Raw genomic sequence first — 27243 nt, 5'->3', positions numbered from 1 at the left:
ACGAAACGGGTTTCAGATAAAATAAGAACCGACTATTGGAGACTCTTTAGGGGCAGCATTGTCTCCCTTGTGATGAGTTAGATACAGTGTGAACCCTACCCACCACTGTAAATTGGCTCTCTCAGCATTCGTTTGTGTAGTTTTTACCTACCTGCTTTCAGATGTCACCAACAGAAAGCAACCGGAATCTTAACTTAGAGCTTGAACCAAACCCAAGGCTGTTTTGCTATTTTCAGAGATGCAACTTGTTTTAAATGTACTCCTGCCCCTCCACGTTTTGGCTTAGTGGATGCACTGAAATACTGAGAGAATGGATTGTTGCTTTCATGGTATTTCTAATCCATGCAAAATCAGCAAAGAGTGGATATATTTCCTATCTAGTGAGCTTTCCAGTCCTGGAAGATTTGCATAAGTTAGGAGAAGTATCCAACAAGGATCAGGACTTCAGCATGCTACCTGAACAGAACGACAAATTTTCTTTAAATTCACCTGGCACAAATTTAGAAAAAAAAACCCTCAGAATTGTACTCAGATTAAAGCTGCTAAAAATAGCACCAATTTGATTAGTATCTCTGCACAAAAGTCACATTTACAGGGTTAGTCTGTGGACACCTCCCCCCCCATCATTATTTATTTATCACATTATTTGTAAATTAATGTTAAAAGCTGCAGATGAAGCTCCAAACTGCTGAGGCTTCACTCCCGCTTCTTCACCTTCAGTTTAGTCCTTGTTCTTGGGCCAAATAAGAGAGGAACCTGAGATCTGTGTATAAAACGCAGGAGCACATAATTTCTGGTATTGTGCATACAATTGATTGCAAAGCCAGTGTCTAACTTCATGCTGTGATTTGGCCATGCAATTGTGGTAACTATACACACAAATGACTCACACCATTGCACAAACTACTTGGGCCTCTTCGGTAAACATTTGTGTGTTTTGTCTGTTTTTGCTTGTACTCCAGTAAGGTTAAAAAGTGCTCTGTCTTCTTTTGCCAGACATCCAGGACTCATCCCCTGTTGAATCTCCATAGGCAGGATACATCGCTCCCTGAATAAACAACATAAGGGACCAATGTTAAAAGGGAAGGCCCTTTGTGTAGAGAACTGATTGTGTCCTGTATGTACCAAATCAGACGTGTTCTCTTCAGGACCCAGGGACTTCCCAATGGAATGGGAAAAGACAGCGTTTCAGTGCCAGTAGTGAGGAAGGCCTGGCAGCATTGCAGAACTGTCCAGCAGGCTTCTAGAGAGCTCAGGTGTCTCCAGGCATGCACATGGCAGCCCTAGTTATCTGGCAGCAAAGAGGTCATGTGCATTTCCTAGTAAAAACCACTCCTGAATTCAGTGTGTCAATGCAAAAAATTATGCTTGCTTGTATAAGGGCTTTATTAAATAGGTCTGTGAAAAATAGTGTTTTGTTTGTGCACTATCACTGATCTCTGCATTCATAATTAAGGATGCAACTTACTGTGTCCTTTGCATTCAGATTCAGATATCAAGGAGCTCTTTCTTTTTATTCTGATATATCAGTTTACATCTGTTTTAATTTTTTGTTGTCATTGCATATATATGTCAGTCTAACCCTCACATTGTTTCCAAACAGAGTACATTTACCCCCCAAAACAATTTGATTTCTGGGGAGCTAGAGACTCCTATTCTTGAGCTGGAATAGCTGAGAACTGTGACAAGAATCTGACTAGCATGGCTGTGTGTATGGTCCCAGTGATAGGCTGGCTTTACTTGCTCTGTGTTCTTCATGTTGTTTAGAGGTCTGTTGCAAAATGACAGCTTTCACAATGACAGCTACTCCTTTAACAAGCAGTCATGCTCAACAGTCATTGCTTGATTGCCAATATTTACCTTGCTTTATTACATTACTGTAAATTTTGGTTGGCTAGCACAGCCAATAGATGACTCTGACAATCTGGAACCTGAAGGGCGCTGATGAAATTAAACACCACCTTTGCGTGCCATCTGAGCCTCTGGACAGGCAAGTGAAAATAAATGTTCCAAAGGTTGTACTTTATATAGCCATAGACTTGACCTCTAAGTGCCTTAAAAGGGCTCACATACTTAAAGGTGCATTACTAGGCCTTACACTAATTCACTGTGATAGCTAAAGTGCTTTGTGTATACCACAGGAGACCAGAAGCCCTTGAGGATCCTTTAGAGCAGAGCGTTTGGGCAGTTAGCATTATTCAGCTTGAATTTTGTATTTGTAGCCAGTCATGAGTGAAAGTAGGGGTAGACCATTTGCATATTGTTTTGGTATAAAGCTAGAAAAATGCTTCCATATGGGTAAGTCATGTAACTTCGCCCTGTGTATGTTTTTCAGATACCTGAAAAACCCTAAACAAGACAAGGCCCATTTTTTGTTTTCCTAGGAGCATTCATCCCTCCTTGTGTTTAAGTTTGCAGGTCTAAGCAAGAATACTTGAGACTGATTTTAATTCTTAACTAGATGGACATGATTTATTAATTCACATTTGAAGTAACAATTGCAGTCGGGAAGAATCAGCGGAAAGCTTTAATTACACTGGAAAATATGCAAGGATGTAGCATGTCCCCATCCAGATTTCACAATACATAACTATCACAATTTTTTAATTTTTTTTTTTTTTTTTTTGAAAAATGATGATGGAGAACAGAATCCACTGGCTACCCACTCTACTTCAAAGCAGCATCTAAATCAGATTTGAAACTTTAAATAGATCATTTTCTAACTTGCTTGTTAGTGCCCAGCCATATATATATCTATATATACACACTCACTGTGAAGGGTCTTGCCTAACCCAGCTATTATTTTTACATCTGAGCCAACTTGCAGTTTCTGTGCCCAACTCAAAGAAAAAAGATGTTAAACGGTGAGTGTGCACTGGCACGTGAGCTGTGATTAGGTAATTTGGGATCACTCCACAGAAATCACATATGGGCTTTTGGGACTGGGAATTCATTCCTGTTCAAACAATGATCAGATGGGGAAGGGAAGATCAGGGAAAAAAAATCATAGTTCCTGAAAAGCAAAATCGCACCATTGAACAAGAAAGTAAAAGCAAACAAACAAACATCTTCCTCTCCTTAATCTGAAAGAAAAAAAAAAAAAAAGAAATTCCAGGACAAAGAAATACTGTAGCACATATTGAACCAAAATGAGGTTACATTAACACATAAGCACCTGTAGTTATGGCTGCAATCCAACTGTGGCCATAACCCCCTGTTTTCTGTCATTTGTAACCCCTGAAGTATTTTCCCCTAGTCTGAGAGTTTCCATGCCTGGTCTCAGTTCCAAAGTGAATTTCTGCCCTTTTTTTCTTTCATTTTATTTTCATGCTTATTCTATTTTATACCTCTTTAATTCCCCTAATCCTCAGCTATCCTTTTTTTATCTGTATTCCCTCACCCCTCCTCTATCAATTGGGGTTAACTGCCCATTAAACCTGTGTTGAGATTATTATAAAACTGGTGGCTGTTAATGCTAACCTTTGCAAAGTCAAATTGTTGTAGCCTGGGGAATTTTTGATTTCTGAGCATAAATAACTCCAAAATATGTGCAAAGTTCAGACCTAGACTTCAAAAAACTCCAGACCTGAGTATGTCCAGATCTAGGGTTGTTGTTTGACCCATTATGAAGAACTAAAGGGGTAGCTGTGAAATTCCGATTCTAATGAAGATTACAATTCTCATAGCAAGCCCCAAAGTTAAGGGGTTCTGGATCCATTGTTCTGTGGAAGGCCTATCTATAGGCAAAAACTGCTTCAGAGCTCATATATGGCCTCACTGAGGGAAACAAGTGCTTTAGCACTACAGAATTCTAAGGGATTGAATTGTGGGCACTTGACATTAGCCACCCAGCATGCAGAATTGTGTGCAGTGTGGGTGTACTCGTGCACCCACTCTGCAGTGCAGTTTTCAAATGATAACCAGAGAGAGGGAAATTATTCTTTTTCCTGAATATTGTGAAAGTCACTGATAAGTAATAGTTTCATATTCAGGTCTGGAAATGATGGGGTTCTAGAGTGATGAGCTAATTTGTGCCGCTCTAGCGCCGCTTGGTGATCTGTGAGCTGCTGGGCAATCCTTGAATCTTATGGGAGGAGAAGTTTGTTCCTCTTTCACCTCCTACTCCACACATACACACAACCGCACACACAGTCCCAATGGGGAGGAGACATGAAGAAAGTGGTGGAGGATCTCCTGCTTTAGGAGAGGATGTGGGAGTGCGAGATAGACCTAAAACTAATTAAAAGATATTGAAAGAGATCCCAGCTCAGCCCCACTACCTTGGCTTGAATAGAGAGGGGAAGATCCTGATGACCCATCCCCTATAGGGCAGGGGGGGAGAGAGAGGAGAGTCCCAAAGTGGTAGCTGGGTGGCCATCTCCCCAAGACTAGAGAAGAGAGAGTGAAGGATAAAGGAAAGCAGTTACGGGGCAATCATTGAAAGGGTAGTATATGCTAACCAATGCACAGTTATGGTTATTTCTTGTTCTAAATATAGGTCGTTTCAGATATCACTGTGTGGTGCTGGCACATGCTAACTTTTTATTGGCAACTACTGTTCTTTAGATGGGGTATTTGGGGTAGCAGACACAAAAAGGTGAAGTGACTTACTGAAAGTCACACAGCAGGTCAGAGGCAGAGCTAGGACTAGAATCCATGGGCTTAATTCTCTGCTCATGTAAATTGACCCAGCTCCATTGAAATCTCTAAAGCTATGCAAATTTATGCCAATGAAGAATGTGGACCCACATCCCCAGCTCCTAGTCCACTGACCCAATCCACTGGAACCAAACTACCTCTCATAAAGCAGGACAGCTCACAGCCAGTTCTCCAGAACTGTACTGCTCTCTGAATTTGGATCTCACTACGTGTGTGCCTATACAAAAAGAGAGCAGCTAGTTTCCCACAATGCCCACTGATGTGCAATGTGTTTTGGTGGGCAGACTGGTGTGTGCATTTGAGAGCAGTTCATTTACCACTTGGGGGAAAAGGAGGTTAACAAGCAATGGAAACAAACAAACACTTTTTTCCTCACAAAGTATTTTATTCTGTACTTCTTCTAAATTAAAGTATTTGAATATTATCAATGAAATTGCAGACACAAACTCTGAGAATTGGGCTTGAAATCTAAAGTTGCAGGTGTCATTTTACCCACACATGACATTGGTAAGTTACATTAAAAGCTTTTGGATCTTCTCTCAAAACCTGATGAAACTTCGTACCCCAGTACAAATGCAGAAGTACACTTCTGAAGTAAAACATGCTACAACTTCTTAAGATAGCATCAAGACAGTATAGAGAAGGATCCTGTTCACTTTCTTAAACCTTCCTTCAGAAATATGTAACTTTTACAGGGCAACAGTGTGGTGTAAAGCCCATTGTGCTCACAGCACATGTACTTATTGTTCTCACCTGACATGGTAAATCAACTTCTTCTTTCAAATGAGAGAGGAAAATAGCGTTGTTTAGATAGCTATGCTCCTTCTTGCCAGTACCTGCTAAGGGTGGACCTCACGCTATGGAACATCAAGCCTTCCTGCTACAGCAGAGCAAACCTTGTTAACGATAGCGTCAGTCTGTTCAATAGAAGTCTTCTACCTCCTTTTCCTCATCCATCCAAGGCAGGATCTATTTTTGTTGCCTGGATGAGAGTAGCATAACAGTCAAGCCAAAATTGGGAGTGGTCAGCCAGACAATCGCACGCAGTGCCTAATCAGACATAAAGCAGTGTGTTACTAGAGATCCCTTAGAACTCACAAACAGGCTTCTCCCCTTCATGTGACTTGAAAAGAAGGGAGTTTTTAAAGGTTCTCTGAATGTTTATGGGTAAACAAACAAGAGGGCTAGGAGGCTATCCATGTCTGTAAATCCTCCCCCACTCCAGCGCACCAACTGAATAGCTGTAAATAAGGCAAATGCAAGACTGTACTTGAAAATAAAAGAGCAAAAGAAAGCTCTCTTCTCTGCCTGGCATGGTTTCTGACTGTGTTTGCTGTCTGACAGTGTCACTGTGAATTACAGTACATTGGGTCGTTATTACATATGTGGTGGCACAGACAGCAAGAGCAACACAGGAAATCTTATGTATTTCTTTTTTTGTCACCGAATAAGTGTTGTCCTTTTCTCCGTTGCTTTTAGATCACTATAAATCCAGCTACAGATGTTTGGAATTACATTTAAGATGTCTGACTAACTTAACCCAGCGATGTTACCATGTACCATGTACCAGACCCATCAGCTGTCTACTTGAAAAAATGACACCCACCAGTCTCAATGGATGGGGAGCTTGGTGGGGCTGGAGGCACTGAGACAACTCCAGTTGAACAGAGGAGGAGAATGCACTGAAAGCTCATGGGGGGGCCCTCCCCTTCAGAGTCTCTAGCCACTCATTGGCTAGAGGTGATTGGTCCCTTGCCCTTCCCTTTCATTAATTTAAACCCTAGCCTGGATGGCACATAGAGTTTCTTTTTGCTCTGTCCCAGCAGCCCCATGCTCCCCACACCATAATGGTAGCCTCAGAGCTGTATTTTGCAGATGTGGCAGGTCTGACCAATCCCCTGTTTTGTCATCAGGAAAGAATTTTTTTCTTTCCAAATTGACAGAGACCTGGGGAGTTTGTCACCTTTTTCACAGCATCCAGGAGATGTAGTTAAATAGGAATATGATTTAATAATTAATTATAGAACTTGGTAAGGATGTTAGTTTGTCACAACTTGTGGCTGGTTTCCAATGCCTGGGTTTTACTGATGGACCTTGTGCTCATATGATAAGAAAAGACCTTGAGGCCTTCATGGGTCAAGGGTCCCCTTTTAGTACCCTCTTTCCCCCTCAGGGAAAGCAGGTGATTGGTAGGACTCAACATTGAACTGAGGGGTAAGGCTGAGGAGAATATACCCCAATGTATGGGTTATATAGTAGGAGTCCTGTGATTCCACAGTGGAACCACTTAAAATGCATGATAGGTGAGACTCTGGATGACCAGGTGGGTAGCACCCCTTCCCTGTGTTAAGTTTAATAAAGTTGTGGCCTGCTGCTTAAAACCCATTCCTGTGTTTGTCCTCACTCACCGCTGTGTCCACACTGAGTAGGACAGGACTCCAGGCACGCTGGGACAAAGGAACAAAATCCAGCTCGATCTCTGGGGATAATGCAGACTCAGCAAGCAATACAGCTCTTCCATTTGGAAAAGGAAGAATTATAAAAGCAGAGAGAATAATTACTTTAAAACCTGATGTTGTTATGAGTGTTAGAGTACTTACTGAAGGATAATGTAATTCCTAGAGCTGATGAAGAGAATTGCTAGCACAAAATCATATATTTATCTGGCCCCCTGCTCTGCAGTGTCTGACTACTTCCCAAGTATTTATCCTCATCACACCCCCACAACCCCGGTCAGGTAAAGAAGTATTATTATTCCCATTTTACAGATGGGACACTGAGACCAATGGAAGTTACTATCAAAAGTGCTCAGCACCAGCAGTTGGGATTAGATATTCAGAAAAGCTCAGTATATTCCAGGTAATGAGCCCCTCTGAAAATCTGGACATAAAAGTCCCAAAGGGAGCAGAATGCTTTTTGAAAATCGAGCCCCTTTGATTTATGTGCTGAAGGGGATCTGCAAATCTGACCCTAATTATGGGTGCTGAACACTTGAAAATCCTCTAGAGTGTCACAACTACAAGGACTAGAATGCCAGTCTTCATGCCTCCCAGCCCAGTCCCTTAATTACAAGACCAGCCTTCCTCTGACCTGGTCTCTGCCATGGTCCCATATACCTAAATTTATTTTATGAGTTAATAAGTGCATTAAACAGCATTTTTGCCTTGATACCTATTTTTATCCTTCCCATCTCTCAACCTGAGATTTTCTGTAGTATTTTCCTTCCACGAGGTGTAGAAGAGGAGCCATATGTGGATTCCCTCTGATGATATTTTTCCAGAAGACCTTGTAAACTGACATTAATTATTTTGACTGCATGCATGTATTCATTACTGCAGACTGCTGTTCTACTGTTTTGGCTTTTTTATAAAAAAAGGTGGTGGGCGGGGGATAGGGAATCTTGTGCTATGTTCAAATATTGTTTCAGAAAGAGCTCAGTGGAAACATGTTCAGTTCTGCAAAGATCTCCAACAACTCAGAAGTCCTTCTGCAAACCGTGGCCAAAGATCAGAGTTGTTTGGTAGTTGTTTCACTATAAGAAATACATTTAATATTTAGTGGATTATTACTTGGGCACAGATGGGACCCAGCCCTGCTATGTTATTAAAATTAGAAGCTGTCCTGATGCCTCTTCATTATGGGGTAGGTTGGCTTTAGAAGATTTGAACACATTATCTTCAAAGTTATCTCTGTTGATATGTGAGTTGTTGACCTGCAGCAGGCAGGAGCTCAAATCAGTGTTGTACTTTTCTTTTTCCAACAAAGCCATGGAAATCTGATGGACTTTCTGGGCAATATTAAATCCCAAGCAAAAGCTTTATAAAAGCTACTTCAGAACACTATCAAATTATTAGTATGCTTTCTCATAATACAGATGGCTTCTCATTTTATTGAGAGAGAGACAGAGAGAAAGAGAGAGAGATTTTTTCCAGCCCTCTTGGGAATGATTTTATTGAAAGTATCAAAACTGGGAAGATGACTGCATCATTTCTCTGATGCCAGGGGTCAGAATCTTTGACTGGTTTGTAGTAATGTAACATATAAAAATTCACTCAGCTCTCATTCTCTGCCTTTTATTTAATGTACAATCCAGCTAGAGCCACTTTCATTTTTCACATTACTGTCCCTAACACTGAATGTTTGCCTTTGGTGTTTTAAATATTTCCGATCATGGATCCTGAGACAGGGAAAACCTTAGGAAAATTGCCATTGGCCTAATATGCATGAATGTATAGTTGCCAATAAAACAGCATTTTGTTATTCTACCTGAATAACTGACATTGAATAAACATGTACTGCATCTCTTGTTGGAAGGTGTTGCTTGAAATGTGGTTCTGCTCTGTAAAGTGTCTATATAAAATTGGCATCTTCTAACTAGTTCCCTGGGAGTCACATCTGCATACTTTAGTGATTAAAATAAGTGGTTAATACTTTAACTTCTGGTAATACTGAATAGCAAATACAGCTAAAAGACAGCAGATGTAATAAACTGTAAACAGATGGCTTCTACTCCTTCTTGTGCACTGCCCTCAACTAGGTTTTCGGAGTTTCGGTAATGGCGCCAATCAGTTACACCTGTGCAACCTTACTCAAGGTTTAACCTTTCCCAGGGCATAATTTGAAGACAATGTTCTGAAGGCATGAAAAAATATCTAGCACATTCATTCTCCCTGCCATGCGTGGCTGGGGCCTTGGAGTACAGGTCTTTTGCATTGCAATACTAACATATAAAATGTTGACCGCCAAACCAAACTCACAGTGTTGAAGTTTGAATTGACATGTTGAAAGAGGGCTGGTTAAAGTAGGTTCTGATTTCCTTTAGAACTGTTCAGCTAGCCCCACAGTGTGACCATGGTGAAATATCCACCTTGGTTAATTATAAATAAATGTTAGAAGGCCTGTATGGAGTTAGTTAGAGGTTCCAATCCAGTTCCTGTGGGTCAAGAGTTATAAAAGCCACCAGCCATTTAATTCAGGGTTGAGGAACATTGATGAAATAACACAGAGAAGCTTACTGTCCAGGATTGCTCTATGCATGTGACCCCTGTGTTCCAGGATCGTCTTTGTTTGCAAGGAGAAACGAACCCCAACAAGCCTTTTGTAAGTACCTCAACTTCCCAACCCCCAGTGCTGATCCACTATTCATAACTAGCTCTCTTAACGCATCCTGCCCCGAGTCCCTTTCCCAAACATCCTACTTCAAAATGGGCAGGTTACTGAAGTCTGCCTGAGTGTCCCAGACATCATAGGGCCCAAGAAAACCAAGGACCAGGACTTATTGCTCTGCTTCAGTCTATGCCTTCTCTATTCTGTGAATAAATTTAGTGGTGAGTGTAATCCTACACATTTCCCAAGCAATAAACTCACTTAAAATATTATCAACAAATAAATGCTACCAGTATCTTTCTGACATCTGATTTGGTAGCTAATTCACAAACGATTGACTACCCAGTTGTGAGAGCATAGGGAACCTCTGTGAGCAATTGTCAACACTAGAATAGTAGAAAAACCAATTGTTAAGAACTGAAAATTATAGCAAAGAAGAAAGTCCTTGAAGGAATAGGGCAGAGAGTCTGCTCTAAGGATGAATTTATGAAAATGCTTGGCCAAAACAAAAGAAGATGGCAGCATCATTTCACATATGTGCTCCTCATGGTTGGCTATTATTATTCCAATTTTTGACACTTGAATGAAATGTGCTATAATTGGGCTTCATAGCCACTGCTTCAGGCAACATCAATTGCCTTTTTTAAAAATGATGATGGCATTGAGGGAGACTTTTTTTTTTCCTTTTATTTTTTGAATTTGCTGTACTCTCAGTGCCACTTGCACAATACATGGAAGGGGCATTGTACTCCTGGGAGGGCCTGCAATGCTGGGGGACTGATCCTGTGAAGAAATACGAGATGGAGAAGAAAAGGATACTGTAGGACGTTACACTACAGCTAGTCCCATGATATTCCTCCCACTGGTCTCTCTCTAGCCTTTTCTTTCCTGTAGCTCAGACATTTCCCCTCACTTTCCTGCTAAATCCTCTGAGCAAAGAGAATACTGTCCCCTGCCTTTTTAAACTTTGATTCAAGTTTGAATTCTGTCAAGTTTGAAGGACTTGAAGCTGCCAAGAAAGGAAAACCATTTCCTAAACTGTTCACTTCTACCATAAAAACACCTCTTGTTTATTTTTATTTGTGTGCTGCATGTTTGGTTGGTTTTGTTTGATTTTGGGAGGTGAGGCTGCAATTTAATGCAAAAGAGAGACTGAAGCTTGTAAGTTTTAAAGGTTCTCTGAGCAGGAACAGGAAAGATTTGTCTATGTTTTGATTTTGCAGTAGGAATTATTTGTTTCAAGGTGAACATGGAAGTTTTCAAAAATAAAGCTGAAAGTGCCAGAGAATAACAGAAAAGAATGAACATACTGAGGGGTGAATCTTCAGGGGTCTGTGCCGGAGGCTGAGTTCTGCTCCATGCAGCTGAGAAGCGGGGATTAAAAGGTGCTGGTATGCTACCTACTTCTCCCCAATCCAGGGGCTGCTTCTGCCCTGGCACAATTTATAGTTGTTGCCCTACCAACCACCTGCTTAAAATTTCAGTAGCCCCAAAGGGACCATCCACTGATCAGATCACCAGAGTACAGCAGCATTCCAGCCACAACCCCAACACCAAGGCTCTTCACCACCTGGGAATTCCCTTGCTTTAGGAGAATTCCAGCCAGCTGGTTAAACCTGTTTATTTAAGCTTTGCACTGTCATTGGAATGGCTGGTGGAACAGGGAACCAGGATTTGGCCCTGTATATATAGATTAAATAAACAAATCCTGAACCCAAGCACTCCCATTTGCAGCTCTAGCACTATAATAGGCCAGAGTGAAACATTGCCAAAGGATGGAACCATTCAGAGCCCAATCCAGACATCAGTTCCTCAGGCCTATTACTTCTTCATCTACTTACCAGGCAGATTCTGAGTTCAGGATTCCCTGTTTCCGCTGTGACAGCTGGTAAGATTGCAAATACCTGAAGCAGAGCTCAAAGCTGCCTGTATGTCTTCAGCTGTAGCAGGGCAAAGACACAACCCTGATCCTGGCAGGTAACAAAGGGGAAACTTTTTTCAAATGCATGGCTTTAAAATGGAAACCTCTGTGCAATTTTTAAGTGTAGACTTTTAACTAGTAATGATTTAGGATCTTAAACAATTTTTAAACATTCTTTTTAACCAAACCTTTGCAGTTAACCTTTAACAGCTTCCAGTTTATGGAATCTTTTACAAGAAGGGGCAGGAAATCAATAACTCTAAGCAAAGCAAAAGCATTACAGCAATAGCATCAGCATGGTCCATATCGTACTGGTGTGCCAGCACTAGCGATCACTTAGAGCAAGCAGGAACCTGGAAGCAAAACAGCTATGTTCTCTGTCTGGTTTACTTTTGAATTTTAAATTGGTTCACCATTAAGAGAAGGGAGAGTGAAGCGCACTGAGTCACTATCAGCTAGGGAAGAAACACGGAGTGAAAGATGTTTGTATGTAGAGTATGGCCTAAATCCATTGATTTAAAAGAGATCATTAGTTTGTGTATTGCAAGCAGGATTTAGACCTGTATTTGGTCTTGATGTATTTGTATTTGGTCAAGGCTTTTGTTGTAGTTTTATAGAATTTAAGGAGCACAAGCCAGAGAGAGACTTAATGTCGGCCTAGCCATCTGTCCGTCTCATCTTCTCTCTCTATGCAAAAAATCCTCATCTTTCAGTAAGTTCAGCTCTCCAATGCTTGTCTCACATGTTAAAGAGTAGGATGTGAGGTCAGGCACTAACCGTTTCATGTGGACAGAGTAAGTCAGTCCAGATCTTCTTTTCCTCCCCTGAATTCCTCTGAACATCCTACTATGGAAACAGCCTCCTTTGTGGCAATGGGGGCTTTCTTTGTAAACAGCACACTGCTCAAATGTGGCAAAAAGCAATCTGGGGACTTCCATGAGACTGCTATGAATACATTAGGTGTATGTGTGAGGATTGATTGTGTTCAATCTTGAATTCTTCTCCCCATAACCAGCACTGAATCCTTTTTTGATCTTGGGAAAATCACTTTAACCTCTTTGCCTCAGTTTTCCCATCTGTAAAAATGGGCCAATGATATTCACCAGGGTGTTGTGAGAATGAATGAGGTAATATGTGTAAAATACTTTGAGAGGGAAATCTCTTCACTTTATAGCAGGCTCAGCATTGTTATTATTTATTATTCTAAGGGACTCATTGCTCTCAGCACACTTCTGCCAAAAGATGCACTGAAAGTTATATAAGTGGCACAGAATCTAGGTTCCATAATTTTGTTTGTGTGGTGGTTTGGGGTTTTATTTGGGAGGGGGTGGGTGTGAGTGGGAGGACAGGGCAGGGGAGAAGATGGTGTTGAGTTGTTCTTTTAAAGATGGAACCAGGGACAAGAATCTCCAGGATAACATCCATAATGCAGCATTAACAATATGAACTCGGAAGAAATGCACAGTTGTACTTACTGTGTAAACTAGTCCCCCAAACATCAATATACAGCTCTCTATCCTTTGGATTTCTTTCTGTGTTCTCTCTCTCTCTCTCCCTTTCAGCTTTAACAAACATAAAAGTGAACGTAAAAGACAAAGATAGATGCATTATGCTGATATAGGCACAAATATTATGCATAAATGCTATGTATGATGCAGTGGCTATGTACCAGATTTGCTCCAATCTCACCCTCCAGTTACAGCGACTTTCCATATGGTGCAGTTTGCACTGTACACTCCCTCAGGTTCATGTGAAAACTACTGTGAAAGCAGAGTCATTGATTTTTGTGGGTTTAGTGCCAGAGCAATTTTAGATGGTACGAGGCTGATTTCTTTGACTTTTGCTTTCCTGCTCTTGATACTGCTGTGTCAAACTCAACACCTTTCACAACACTATCCTCCTCCTCAGAATAACAAAGCATTCATCACCTCCCCCTCCTCACTAGCATTGTCAGCATCAGTGGCGGGAGGGTGCTACAGGCAGCTGTATTTGTTTTGACAGTGCCAACTTTAGAAAGAATCTGCTGGGTTCGATGTGCGTGCATACATATATATATTGTGTGTCTTCTTTTGCAAAGGAGGAACAGTAAGGCTGCAGCCTCTGGGCTTTAGACTCCTCATGCTATGCTAGTCATTGTGTTGATACGGTACATATCTCAGATTGCAGACAACTATTTAGATGGAGGGAGTTTTTCAAGTCTTCCAATTAGTCTGTGATAATGGTATAGGTAGTAAAGATTTTGTTTTTCCATTCCACTTTAAAATATATACTGAAAGCTCAGTTTAATCGTAGGGACATGGCCGTATAGCACAATATATTGTCTAAAACCAGTTACTGTTCATGCCTAAGTGTATGAGATCAGGATCAGAGCATAAAGTTCAGCCAACAAGGATCTCAAAAATTCTGTACACAGAGATGCTCAGTGTCCAGCATGTAGAAAGAGCTCTTGCTTTAGTTCTAGTATATTGTTATAGAGGATTTCTCATTTTTTCCCCCTCAAAGAATTAGTCCCACAAGATCTACTGCCAGGAATGAAAATTTTGTGTTAGAAACACTGATTGATTGGCTCAATCCTAAGGCATCGGTGCATAGAAGGTATTTTGATCCCAGACATTCACTAATACTTAGTAAGCAGGGAATGAAACATTTGAGAATGAAGATAAGACTTTTGTGTATTTTTTAATGTCAAGTTTTGTCCAAAGAGCACATTGCAGTTATTCCCTCTGAGAAATTAGAAAAGTTCTTTGAAATCAAGTGTATTATTTTTAGCATCTTACAAACACATGTCAAAATTATTAATTTAACTGAAGTTTAAATCTTGTCAAAATGAGAATAGGTTTGTATCTCTACAGTTATACTGGAGAAACGACTAACTTTGGTTTTGATCCTCCAAATAGTTATGCACATGCTTCACTTTACACGTGATCAACCCTGCTGAAGTCAATCTGATTGTTACAAAGATATTTGTCAATATGTCTTTTATAAGATTTTAACTAAAACCTATCCCTCCTGATTTTTTCCCCTTCTATCTCACCATGTGCAGAGCACACAAATACATCTTTGGCATATTTGTTTATTTTTGGGCTCAAGAGTACATTCTGTTATGCTGTTAGCATGGATATATATATAAAAGAATAAAGAACAATGAAGCATTTCTTTGCCGGGGGGAGTTACATTTAGAAATAAACTTAACCAAACTGAAGAAAAAAAGAGACTTCCAAGATATAGTGGGCTTGGGTTCCAAATTTCAGCCTCATCTGTGTGCACATTCCCTGTATACTCAAACTTCTGTGTGTGAATTTTTCATTCACTGACACCTGCTGCTGATAGGCTGCATGGATACGATTTTTAAAGTGCTTGATCCACAGATGCGTCTGTTGTTTAAAAAGTCTGGACACTTCACTTGATTTAAGGGTTAACATTTTCAAAAGTTCCTAAGTGCCAGATTTTTAACTGTAATTAGGTGCCTACAGATGAAGATAGGTGCCTAGTGGTATTTTCAAAAAGCCTCTAGGTGCTTAAGTGGGAGTTAGGCATGTAGGTACTTTTGAAAATCCCACAAGGGGCCAGATTTTTAAAGGTATTTAGGCACCTTTTTGGTATCTAATTAGGTAGGTACCTAATTACCATTAAAATCTTTTAAAGGTCTCTTTTGTAAATGGGACTTTGGTTCCTAAGTCACTTGGGTGCTTTTGAAAAGTACTTGGGAGCCTATTTTAGAGCTGAGGTCTTTTGGAAAGCTGGCCATTTAGCTAGGTGACTAAATAAGAGCTACTTGGTGCTGAACTTTTTTGAAAATCTCACATTACAATGCACCAAATGCATTTGCACAAAAGTCTTTTGCAGGGGTAAATTCTATAATTCTTGCACAGAAGTGATAGGAACTTTACTGAAAAAATGGAGGTTCTGTTGAGGGCTCTTTGAAAATGGAGATTTGTATCATAAACAATGATTTTCAAGCTTTTTCATACATGACACTGTTTCTTTTTACCTCATAGCATGCATGCTCAATGCACATTACTTTTTTTTCCTTTGCTTCCAAAATATGGGAGATACAGTGAAATTAGCTTTGAAGCTATAAATCATGTCCTGCCCAGTGAGGCGGGGGGAAATCCTGCTTTCACAGTACAAATTATTACCCTGCCCTTGGATGAGATAGGAACATAGAGAGATAGAGAATATATCTGTGAATGCATTGCTCGTGCTTCTACACCAAAGGAACACGACATTATCTTTGAATTTCAGAACATTTCTTTGGATAATTAAAATTTCTACCCAAGAATGTGCCATGGTTTATAACATACATCTGCAACGGAACCTATGTTCAGTCTGCATATGTCCTGTTAACCAGAGACAAATCCTGCTGTTGTCTGACCATAAGCTCTTTGCCAGCAGAACCAGGGCATTTCTGCAGCATGGGGAATAATAAAGGGGAGGACTGCACAACACAGGGGCCTGTGGGCTGCAGCATGCAGGATTCAGAGCATGGGCAGGGCTGAAGGATATACTACTGTCCAGATCTTACCACCCTCCTTGCCAGGGTGGGTGGCCACATAATCTATTCTAGTTATGCATCTGGAGTAGTCTTCCTTCCACCTTCCCCACTCCTGTGTATTTGCCCAGTGTCCGGACTAACAACCTGTGTGAAGCTTCTGGGGAGAGCTACACTTAGGGGGCATACATTTTTGCTTACCCTTTTGTGCCCTGGGAGAACATTGTTTTCAAAGTCCTCCTGTAAAACAACAGTTTTGGAGAGTCTTTTACAAACAGAAAAAAAAAAAAAAAAAAAAAAAACTTTGCATACAATTTTATTCTTAGTGATGAAAAATAATGTTTCTTCAATTAAGTTCCTTAAAGTCCCTATTTTTCTGAGAATGATGGTCTGGGAGACAGAAATTCTGTGGTCTATTTCCAGCTGTGCCATATACTCACTGAGTCTCCTTGTACTACTTAACCGCTCTGTGCCTCTGTTTTCCCATCTATGGAAGGAGACTACTGCTTACTTGCCTCCCACAAGTGTTGTGGGATATAATTCATTCATATTTCTAAGGCATTTTGAGCCCCTCAGTCGGAAGGTGAAATATAAGTGTCAAGTATTACAGTATTATTGATTAATATATAATTTTTGAAGTTAGAGAGGCCTGCTCAAATGCTGCTTTGTGGCAACAAATTCATGCCTTGTGTACACAAAATCAGATGCACCTATGCACACATTTTTGTGAGTATTAAAAGCTTCTACTTTAAAAAAAGTGGGTCCCCTGAGGTGGTCTTTGTTGCAATGCTCTAGGGAGGGGGCTTCAGTGGAAAATATGTATGGAGAAATTTGAAGGAGGGGAAGAGCTGGCTCAAATAAGTAATGCACTTTATTTTTCTTCCACATTTCAGTTATATTTACTCTCCTTAGCTCAGATTCAGCATGAAGTTTTCACCGTGGTCTTGCTTAAGACATGAGCTGTTTGAGGTAGATACAGGAAAAGTGACTTTGGTCACATAAAAAGAACTATAACATGGAATACTGCTAGCTCCTTTGTTTTAACATTAAACTACATAGCCTTGACCTCAACCCACAGGTAGCTTTAACATCCCTGTCTATTGTCAGATAGCTGTATGAATGTGTTATAAAATTAAATAATGTTGCATTGTGTTGTATGACTAGCACTTACGTGCTAAATTATCACAGCTTTTCCTGACCTTGGCAGCATTATAGGGTTCATATTTTCACATCGATGAATTGTTCTTAAAACAATTTCTGCAATGTTTTAAGCACACACTTTTCTCTAACCTTATAGAAACACAGTTTCTGCCTCCTTGTATTATTATTATTTTTCAAAGACCAGGCTCAATACAATGCCTATTGAAGTCAGTCAATGCCTACTGAAATCAGTAAATGTATTACCCATTGAGCCCAAACTTGAACTCCTTACTCAGACTCAAACTATGGGATTTTGGCCTGAGAAAGGACAACAGGATCAGGTCTATAGCTTTTATGTACTTCAAAGGAAAATCCTCTTATTAAAGTTTCAAAATCCTCTAACATTCTCTTTTAATATCTAAGACCAGTGATGCATTATACAATGGTTCACATTCAAAATTGAATCCATCGACAAACTTGTGTTTGTTTAAAGATGCCAAGGTAAAATCTATTCAGGCATTGGAATTGACACCATTAGGAGCATCAATATTAGGAGAGTAGAATGCATTGAGGTAGTTATGCTAATTATTTCCCATGAATCCAAGTTGTAGTTGTTGACTGTCCATCAACTGAGGCCTTGTTCTTATGATGAATATTGTATTTTTTGAATATTTTTGGCAGAACATTGTATAAACTGAAAACTGCATATTATGGCTTGTTTTATCCATTTATTGGATCCAAACGTGGCATTTGCATAGCACATTTGAAATTCACATTTAAATATTCCTTGTGCTGTGCTTCTCCCACATGGGATAGCCATGTTCTTTTGACAGAGTAGTTTGCAGTCAATGCTGCATAGGGAATCCACAGGAACCAAAAGAAAGAATGGGCCAAGGCTGGGGACTGGATGGTTCAAGGAACTGGTCATGCATTAAAAAGTTTTTCTTCTGTAGGTCATCTGTTCATATCTAATCCATCTTTTCATAGATTCCTAGATTCCAGAAGGGACCATTATGATCATCTAGTCCAGGGATCGGCAACCTCTGGCATGCGGCTTGCCAGGGTAAGCACCCTGGCAGGCCGGGCCAGTTTGTTTACCTGCCGCGTCTCCTGGTTCGGCCGATCGTGGCTCCCACTGGCCACAGTTCACCGCTCCAGGCCAATGGGGGCTGCAGGAAGTGGCGGGGGCCAAGAGATGTGCTGGCCGCAGCTTCCCGCTGCCCCCATTGGCCTGGAGCGGCGAACCACGGCCAGTGGGAGCCGCTATCGGTCGAACCTGCGGACGCAACAGGTAAACAAACTGGTCCTGCCCGCCACGGTACTTACCCTGGCGAGCCACATGCCAGAGGTTGCCGACCCCTGATCTAGTCGGTCCTTTTGTACAAACCAGAATACAGAAATTCCTGGAAAAAAATCCTTTTGAACTAGAGCATATTTGTTAGCAGCTGAAAGTCATGAGTGTGTAAGAGCTGTTCAATGACTTCGCTGGTAAGTTTAGTGATCTCAGTCCATTTCTGCACTGGCATCCACTGGCAACAATAAAGACTACCACACATGACACTAATTGTCTCCCATGTCAGCAGTCTCAGCAGAGAATCCTAGGATTGAATGGGCATGGAATGGTCCCCTTCAGGGTCACCAAGGGTATTGGCAAAGCAGCGTGGGAACAGTGCTTTGCACTGATTGTGCTGTGCCATGGCTCCCAGGGGACCCAGATGGGGTAAGGAGGCTGAGGCTGCAGCTGGGGGTGGGTCTGGGGCCAGAGCTGTGACCGGAACCCTGACCAGGGGCCTGAGGCTGAGGGTGGGAACCAAGGCCCTGGCTCAAGGAGGGAAGAGCAGAGCTGGGGGTGGGGCAGGACTGGGTGGCACTCCCTCAGGGCCCCTCCGCGCCCCCCAAATGTTGCTCCATGCTCCTAGCAGGCACGCCCCACAGTTTGGACCTCTGCTGTAGATAAACAGAGAACTGCAGGATCTGAACTTTCAACTTTTAAAACTGATACTTTTTTTACTGTTTGCAAAAATAGCATGTGGAACTCCCTGCTACAAGAGATAATTGATGTTAAGAGTTTAGCAGAATAAAAAAATGATTGGCAATTTCTAGGGTTAATGAGAACATCTACAGGTATATTCATTTTTTTTTAATTAAGGGATATTAAACCTTCATGCTTAGGGCATAAGCCAACCACTACATTCCTGGTGTTAGTTAGGAAGTTACTCTCCCTATCAAAGCTTATTTTGTAATTATCCATTACAGGGTGTCTTGCATCTTCCTCTGAAGCATCTATTACTGGCCACTGTGTAAAATAGGATGGATTGCTGGTCTGATCCAGCATGGCAATCCCTAGGTTTCTATCATTGTTAATTAAAAACTGTTTTCAGTTGGTTATCCTGAAAAAAAGAGCGGGGGGGGGGGGGGGAAGAAGAATCAAATCATTTCAACACATTATTAATGCAACATTAAAATGAGAGAAAGGAAGAAAGCGAAAACTAAAGATGTGGTTGTAGTCTTTTGTTATAGATAGTTCTCCAGTACAGTGCCACATAAACAGATTAACTACAGTGTTTATTCAGTGTGAAAAAGCAGTTCCAAGAGCCCCAGGTGCTTGCCAAGTCCATAATTGTACCTCCTTAAATACTTTCATTACTTGGAAGTACAATAAGGGAAGCAGGGACACATGCTTTCCATTTTCTTGTCAACAAAACACCTCCAAGAAATTAAACTCTATTTTCTCTAGAAATTTTCAGCGAGTGTTTTTCTTTTTCCTTTCTTGGAGAGGCAGGAGGAACACCTTAGAGGGGATTGCAAAATGACTCCCCAAATAAAGGGCTTTCAGCATGCAAGAAGAAAAGGATTGAGCTAAAAGGGTAAGATTTACTTTTATTAAAGTTTCATTAAATTAAGGAGCCCGTCGGAGCATGCAGCATTTAAACAAGGACTCTACATTCTCAACAGATGGAAAACTAAAGAGGTGAAGCTTTGTATAGAGTTAGGTCCTGTCTATATTTCCATCATCTCATCAGTACTAGATCAGCCAGTGAGTGCTTCTAGCAACAGCTGTGTTTAAGCATGTATTCCCCATAGACCAATGCTGGCTAGGTCATAGGTACCATAAGAACATGTGATGGCCAGCTTCCTGGGACCTTGGTCTGGCTTGCTCCTTGCTACAAAATTTTACTGTATTTAAGTTTGTCAGCAATGGTGTTAGATGCCATGATGCTGAACATGTTTTCTCCTGGCTTACACTTATCACTAAACCACCAGCAGCAGCATGTCAGCTAATGTGATAGCCAGCAACCATGCTCAGACATGGCAGAATTTTGTTGTGTAGACCAGGCCTCAGTAAAAGGTTATCCCTCTCTTGACCTTGCTTTGCTATCCCTTGCCCCAACTGATAAAGGGACAAGAACTTGTTCTGCCCCTACAGTCAGAGGCAAGTCCCTTCCCTCAGCTTTGCTTTAACATTCCAGTGAGAAACAATCCTCTGGAGACAGTAATATGTCCTCCTCTCCTACTGAGAAAGAGAAACATCAGCTGGCAGGTGTTGTGCAAATGCTATTTGAGTCTTCTAAATGTAAAAGGCTAGACACAACTGAAAGCACACAGACCATTTGTGGATGGCCCAGGATGTGATCTGCATCCTAAGGCAGTCAGTCCACCCTTCTCCCGAGGATGGACAAGATTTTGTTTTATTTTGTTTTTTGAGAACTGCACCAGCCAAGCAAAGCTGTAGTCATTCTCCCCTGCACAGCCTCTGTACCCCACCCATGTATTTACCTAGACATTACACTCTAACACAGTTCTGCTAGCAGAACCTGTGTTGAAACAGAGCTGTAGCTAGCACAGTTCTGCTCTCAGGGTGGGCAAGACCTTAGTATAACATGAGAGTCTTGAGGAGCTCATGGTCTGAAAGTTTTTAAGTTGTATCCTTTAAAAAAGCATGTATTAAAATTAATTGTTCTCATTCCCTGGCATAGCTAGAGCCACTGGTTACACATTGGAAAGAAGTCTCTCATCCTATTCCAAAAGAGAAGCATTATTATATCTCTATGCCACGCTGGACTGTGCTAACCAGAAATCATGCTTTATTAGAACTTCAGTGGCAAGCAAAAGAGTGATATGTATCTGATGATTATTGTATTATTTCGTGAAGCTGGGGGAGACATCTCACACCACACTACAGAACTGAGGTCTTAGAATACCACCTGGCCTGTTGGAAGAGAACTGTGGTCAGTGGACAACCCTGCCAGACAGCTGGGATGTTAAGGTTCTGGGACAGTACACTTGTATGGACGTTGGAGTATCTTGTTCCCTGATATCCTTGGAGTTTGTCATGTATGCTTCAGTCACTGACCGGGGAAGATAAAGTGTGAGAAGATATTTGCCAGCTTTATTTCCATGAATCCAGCCATCCTTTGTAATGGTAGAAGAATGTCTGTTCTCCCAGATCAATTTAATAGTTTTTCTGTAGATCACATCCTTTTTTATCACAAAGAAATCATTTTATCCTGCTGTGTAATTAATGCACATGTACAGTGTCGCAAACATTTTCCTGTAGACTGCTTATTTTGCCTGTAAATTACAGGAAATCCTATACAATACACCAGGGAGCCCTGCAGTTTGAAATTAGAATACAAACTGTCCCTCAACTCCTCCTACTTGGCCTGTGTATGGTTCAGATTTTGAATATCTTTTTCTAGACATGTAATAAGCTCTGATGATGACATATTCATTTACTTCTCCTTAGCTTAAAATTAATACAGGTTTTAATTCTAAAATAAAAACAGCTTATGGCCCATTGAATTATTGCAAAGGAATGAAAGTGCAAAGAGGTTTCCAGCTACAGATTTCATTCAGACACACATGCAACATACAAATTTATAACAAAAGTGGGTTACCCGTAAAGTCTATGGCCAAGACTTAGTTCTGTGTGATGTCACATCTATATGATCCCAGAGATAGCATTAAACTGGCAACAGCTGTTTCTTGTTGTAGGAATATAGACTTCTTAAAGGGAGGCTACATATTTTCCTTTTTTCTGATGGGTGTTCTGTGAATGTCAAGAACAAAAGAACCCTTTAAGAAAATGATCAGTGCAGTCTGACTGGGTACAGTAACTGTCAGTCTTTATTAGTTTGGCATAGACTAACTGCAGTGTGTTTCTTTTATTTATTTATTTATTTATTTTGTGTTGGAAAAGGATTTCCTGCCAGCATGGGCTGCAGAAAATATCGACATCCTCTTGTTGATTGTTTGTTAGCTTTGTGCTACAAAACATGCACTTTTTGTTGACTTGCTGAATGGATATTCCAGTTCAGGAAGGGTACTGTAGTTTTGGGGAAAGATATCTTGTAGCTCTCCAGAACACTGCAGGCTCCTGACAGCTGCAGTGAGAGCGCCTTCCCCAGAGCACTCTGGCAGTCATAATCACATCCCTGCAGGTGAGAGAGGTAATTCAGTCTCTATGAAGCTCTTTCCTGGCCCTAACTCCCTCTTAAACAGGGAATGACAATTGCATCATCTTATTAGAGAGCATCTGAGACTCGCAAATTCATTTCACTAATTAGATCTGTTTACTTTAACAGTAATGGGCCAAATACTGTTCTCAGGGTACATCCAGTTGTGTTATCCTAAATTTAGATTGATGTAGTTGAGAGCTAATTTGACCAGGTGGCTTCACAAATGACCTTTTCATCAAATTGTTACTCCAGTAGTTTTTCTATTCTGCATGGCAGTGGATGGAGCAGTCCCAGTGGGAATCTATAAGTAGATGTTGCTAGCTGGATCTTTGGAGGAAGCAGCTGGAGAGAGGTAGGGAAAAAAAGCATTGCCAGGTGAACCCAGACTCTGTCTCCCTTTTGCTGTATTCCTAATTTCCCTCGTCAAGGTACCCTTCCAGGCCAGGACACCTTTTATAAGGTGTTATTCACCAGGTTGGACTAGCAGTTTGTAAACACATCAGAACTCATTGGAATTGCAAGGTCTAAACTTCAAGGTTTAAGCTTTATTGGTGTATCTGTTGAGAAATTTAGAAATACCCAGTGTTGATGGTTTGTAAGGCTTTTAAAGCACTGATGTCATTAGGTGCTTTTCCTTTAAAGCCATGATGTGGCTGTATAGAAATATGATGTCAGGGCTGTAAAAGAAATAATAAAATAAAACTTGCTAAATACCTGCTTCACATTTGGAAGTGTATGTTTTACACCGAACAGCAAATACTCTGTTCTCTTCCCTCTGACCTTCACTTTCATTACAAGTACCCCTGCCAAGAACACTAGGGTTAGGCAGGAGCCACCATTCCCTTTCTCCCTGTGGGAATATAGCTACTTTTTATTACCATAACTTGTTCTTTCTTTAATGGTTTTTCATTAAAATTTAAGGGGGGAAAAGAAGAAAAAGAATAAAGTGGCATTTTTTAAACTACTACAAGAGGCATTAAATAGCCAGCCTCCCTCTGGAATCGCTATACGCTTTTCATTAAGCAGGATAGAATTTTTTTTTCTTTTTTTATTGGAACTTCACAGTAGGACTACAAAAGTTTGTATCCATTGATTGTTTTCATTTAATAAGAGTCAAGGCTTTCAGCCCCACCCCTCTGCTGCGTCGTATTGCTCCTTACATTTCCCCAGGGACTTGGTACTAAGTTTTCCTAAAATCATTCCTATGAGTATGCTCTCATCTCACAAGTGACTGATCCTCCAGGATGCTGAGTACTCTCAAGTTCTACTGAAGTCAGTGGAAGTCGAGGGCATGCAGCTCTTTGCAGGATTTGCTCACAAAGTCATGGGTGAGTCATGTGTACTCTGTGCATTTTATATGGCCAGAAACTGTGAGATCAAAACAGAGATTGAATCAAGTCAAAACTAGGATCACCCAAGGGCCAGGAGAATTTGCATCTGTGGTGTTGATTTGGACCAATATAAACATAGAGGATATCTGCAGAAGTAGATGCAGGTCCTGATTCATGTTTCAACAACCCCTCCTCAAAATGGGGTGTTTGGATTTGAGGTTCTGCTTTGAATTAATCCCTCTACTTATCAATGGGTCTCACTAGGGTGAGCAAAGCAGTTTGGAAAATAAGAACTGACTCAAACTCAGTTTGAACCTGAACCAAACCTTTTTTTGAAGGTTTAAAAAGATCATTTGATTTTTCCCCCTCTCATTTTCATTCCTGCCCAGCTGTTTGCCATTGAGTTCAGGCCAGGGCTGGAAGCAGAAGTAGTGGTATACCATGAGAAATGTAGGAGAAGTTGGAATTATAAGACAGCAGATTTGCATGAAATTTCCAGGTCTGTTTTGCAGCACCAGCTTCCAAACTTTAAGTGCTTACCTGAACCCGACTTTTTGTCTTTTTCCCATCACTAATTCTCAAGTTCTCCTTGTAAGCCCTAAAGTGAGGCATGATTTAGGAATTCCAGGTCTTATTCACAGTTTTCCTTAGCTTATTTTCTCTATTCTGTGGCTCACTCAAAATTTAGACTTGAAATAACCCTTTTGGGGTGATATGGAGTCCTGATCTGAATTTTGTGACATAAGCCCATCTCAAAGCTTTATTCAATCCACATATAAAATATTCTTCATCCTGCATTCAGTGAAAACCCCCTTATGCAACTATTCAAGAGAACAACAAAAACTGGTTCCTTAACAGAATTATTCTTCTAATAAAGATGGAGGATAATTTTTCACACTACATTTGAGAACACTCTGTGGGAGTCTCTCAAGCCATCTCCCAAGCCCCTTGTTTTTTGTCAGATTCTCTGAAGGACTGACCACTTCAGGAGCAGTATTGCTAGATGTCTATTACTGATACCTTGAGTTTAATTCTCAATGATGTGCTCTTTCTTTCTCTTACACTCCTTTTCTACCTGGTGTTGCTGGGGAGATATCTTGCTTAGCCTCTGTTATAACAGAATACTTTTCTGTCTTCAGCAGTGACACCCTTGTAGTTGAAGTAGGAGATGCATTTATGCTCCCCAAATGAAGACATTCATCATTAGAGGCCAAGGGAAGTCACCAGTGGCCTAGTCCAGTTTCATTGAAATGAAGAGTCTTTCAATGCATTTCATTGGACATTGAATCTGGTCCCAAGTCCGAGTTGCTGTCAGAGAAGGCCTGGAGTAGGTGTGTCCAGGTGAGAGAGGAGTAGGAAGTCTCCTTTGTTAAGGTGTTCTTGACTCCTTGGTAATCCTTTCTCTCATGCTATTTAGTGGGCAGTGTTTTTAGGCAGGAACTCTTGAATGATGCTATAGACACTTTAGATGACAAAGGAAGAGTAAAACAAATATTTTTCTATGTTTTCCTGGTTAGATTATCTTGTTTAAAATCATACTTTCATCATCTAGTTATTTTTTTAACCAGCCTGGAAATGCCAGAGGCACAGCAAGCTTGGTAGTTCTTTTGGTAGGTGAACTGATCATGATATGAGTGGGTATTCCCAACCTCACACAACACTAATTAAGAGTAATTCTCAGTAATGGACGTTAGCTGCAGGCTAAATAAATAGTATTCCTGAATATTTTCCTTAAATCGCACAGAAATGTGTTAATTGAAAGTCTCACATCTTCTTCTAAATTGAATCCAACCCCATGTTCTTTGATTTATGTCTTTTCATGTCTGCTGTTAAAGCCATGTCTGCTAATACCACGGTTGTTAAAGATCGGTTGGTATTTCAGTACAGATTCTGGGTTTGGGGTGGGGCGTCAGTTAATTACTAGCCCACAAACATTTGCTATGAGCGGAAGCACAGCATGTACACCCTCACTCCATAATTATATCTTTGTTTTACAAATTAAAAAAGAAATGGCTGACCCTTTTCAAGGCGATGGGCAGGGCTGTGGGTGCAAATGGACAGTGGAACCGCATTCATTTTTCCTCGGTACACCGTTTGTAGCCACATTTGAAAATTTGGGGCCAGATCCTGGTCTCAACAGTCTGCCTTTTTTGTGCTGCTCTGGCACTGCGAACCCAGCAAAGAGGTGGCTTGCATAGCCAGCTAGGGGTTTCTTTAGCATAGAGCAACCCCCTGGTCTCCTATAACTAGCTTTGCCAGCTCTACTCCACCCTAGTATAAAGAGTGTGTCATTGGGAAGCCAGCCAATGCAACCTAGAGCACACCTGAGGCTGCTCTAAGTTATACTTGGGTCAAGAAATCCTTGCTTTGCTCCTGGATTGCCTAGCCCTTCCCTAGCAGTGCTGAGTTCAGCTCAGCTGCAGCAGAATAGTGTGTGCTTGACCCTTAATGTTAAGGCTGAAAAACTCCCATTTATTCCCGAACAGCACTGCGGGAGCTATAGAACAAAAAAGAGCTCTCATATAGATGCCTGAGTACCCAAGCACAATAAGGGGGAATTAAGGATAATGTCTGAGTCTTAACTTGAAACCTCCTTGCATTAGTGAATTTCAGCCAAACCTGGATTTGTATCTCATCATTTTTCTGTTGTTGTTTTTTGTATGTTTTTTTTTAAATTCGGTTTAATTATATTGAAATGATAGTGGGGGTTCAGTAACCAGTGGCTTGAAAATTAACTGTATTATGAAAGCTGAAATGTTGCTAGCAGCATCAGTTAATGACAAGGTCGCCACCACTGTCATATTCAAAAGAAATGTCACACTTGAATGAGGCTGAGATGGCTGCGTTGTCCCAGGGTTCCAGGTAGAGAAAATGAAGCAAGGGCTCCTTGGGTACTGTTTTATCCCATGTCTGAATCTAATGCATTCTTTTTTCAGCTCATTTTGGTTCTGCTGTGTTCCCACAACATATGGAGTCCCCAGATATTCTGCTGTAACATGGAAACTTTGGGGGGCTGGGAATAACAGATCATGAATAGATTGAAAAGTCCCACTAAATGTCCCCCTGGGTAGTCGGTGAAAAGATTCCATTCTGTGTTTCTGTCTTTCACAACAATCCAATGAGCCTAGAATTATT

At 40.9% G+C, this 27243-nt stretch overlaps 1 long non-coding RNA gene across 4 annotated transcripts in view; it reads left to right on the top strand.

Annotated features, from left to right (window-relative positions):
- Window positions 1-27243, top strand: part of LOC117874306 — a 104683-nt gene that overhangs the window by 57551 nt on the left and 19889 nt on the right. Inside the window, exon 1 of one of the 4 annotated variants that reach the window (XR_004644939.1) lies at window positions 23559-25449. The exons of the other annotated variants lie outside the window; for them this stretch is intronic. This is a non-coding gene — a long non-coding RNA (uncharacterized LOC117874306). Of the gene's footprint in view, window positions 1-23558; window positions 25450-27243 lie in introns of those variants that run through there. 4 annotated transcript variants of the gene reach the window in all.

The sequence above is a fragment of the Trachemys scripta genome, chromosome 3 (assembly GCF_013100865.1).
Source record: "Trachemys scripta elegans isolate TJP31775 chromosome 3, CAS_Tse_1.0, whole genome shotgun sequence".
Lineage (NCBI taxonomy): Eukaryota > Metazoa > Chordata > Testudines > Emydidae > Trachemys > Trachemys scripta.
Note: the sequence above shows the minus strand (reverse complement) of the source record. Positions and strands in the feature narration are given on the sequence as shown.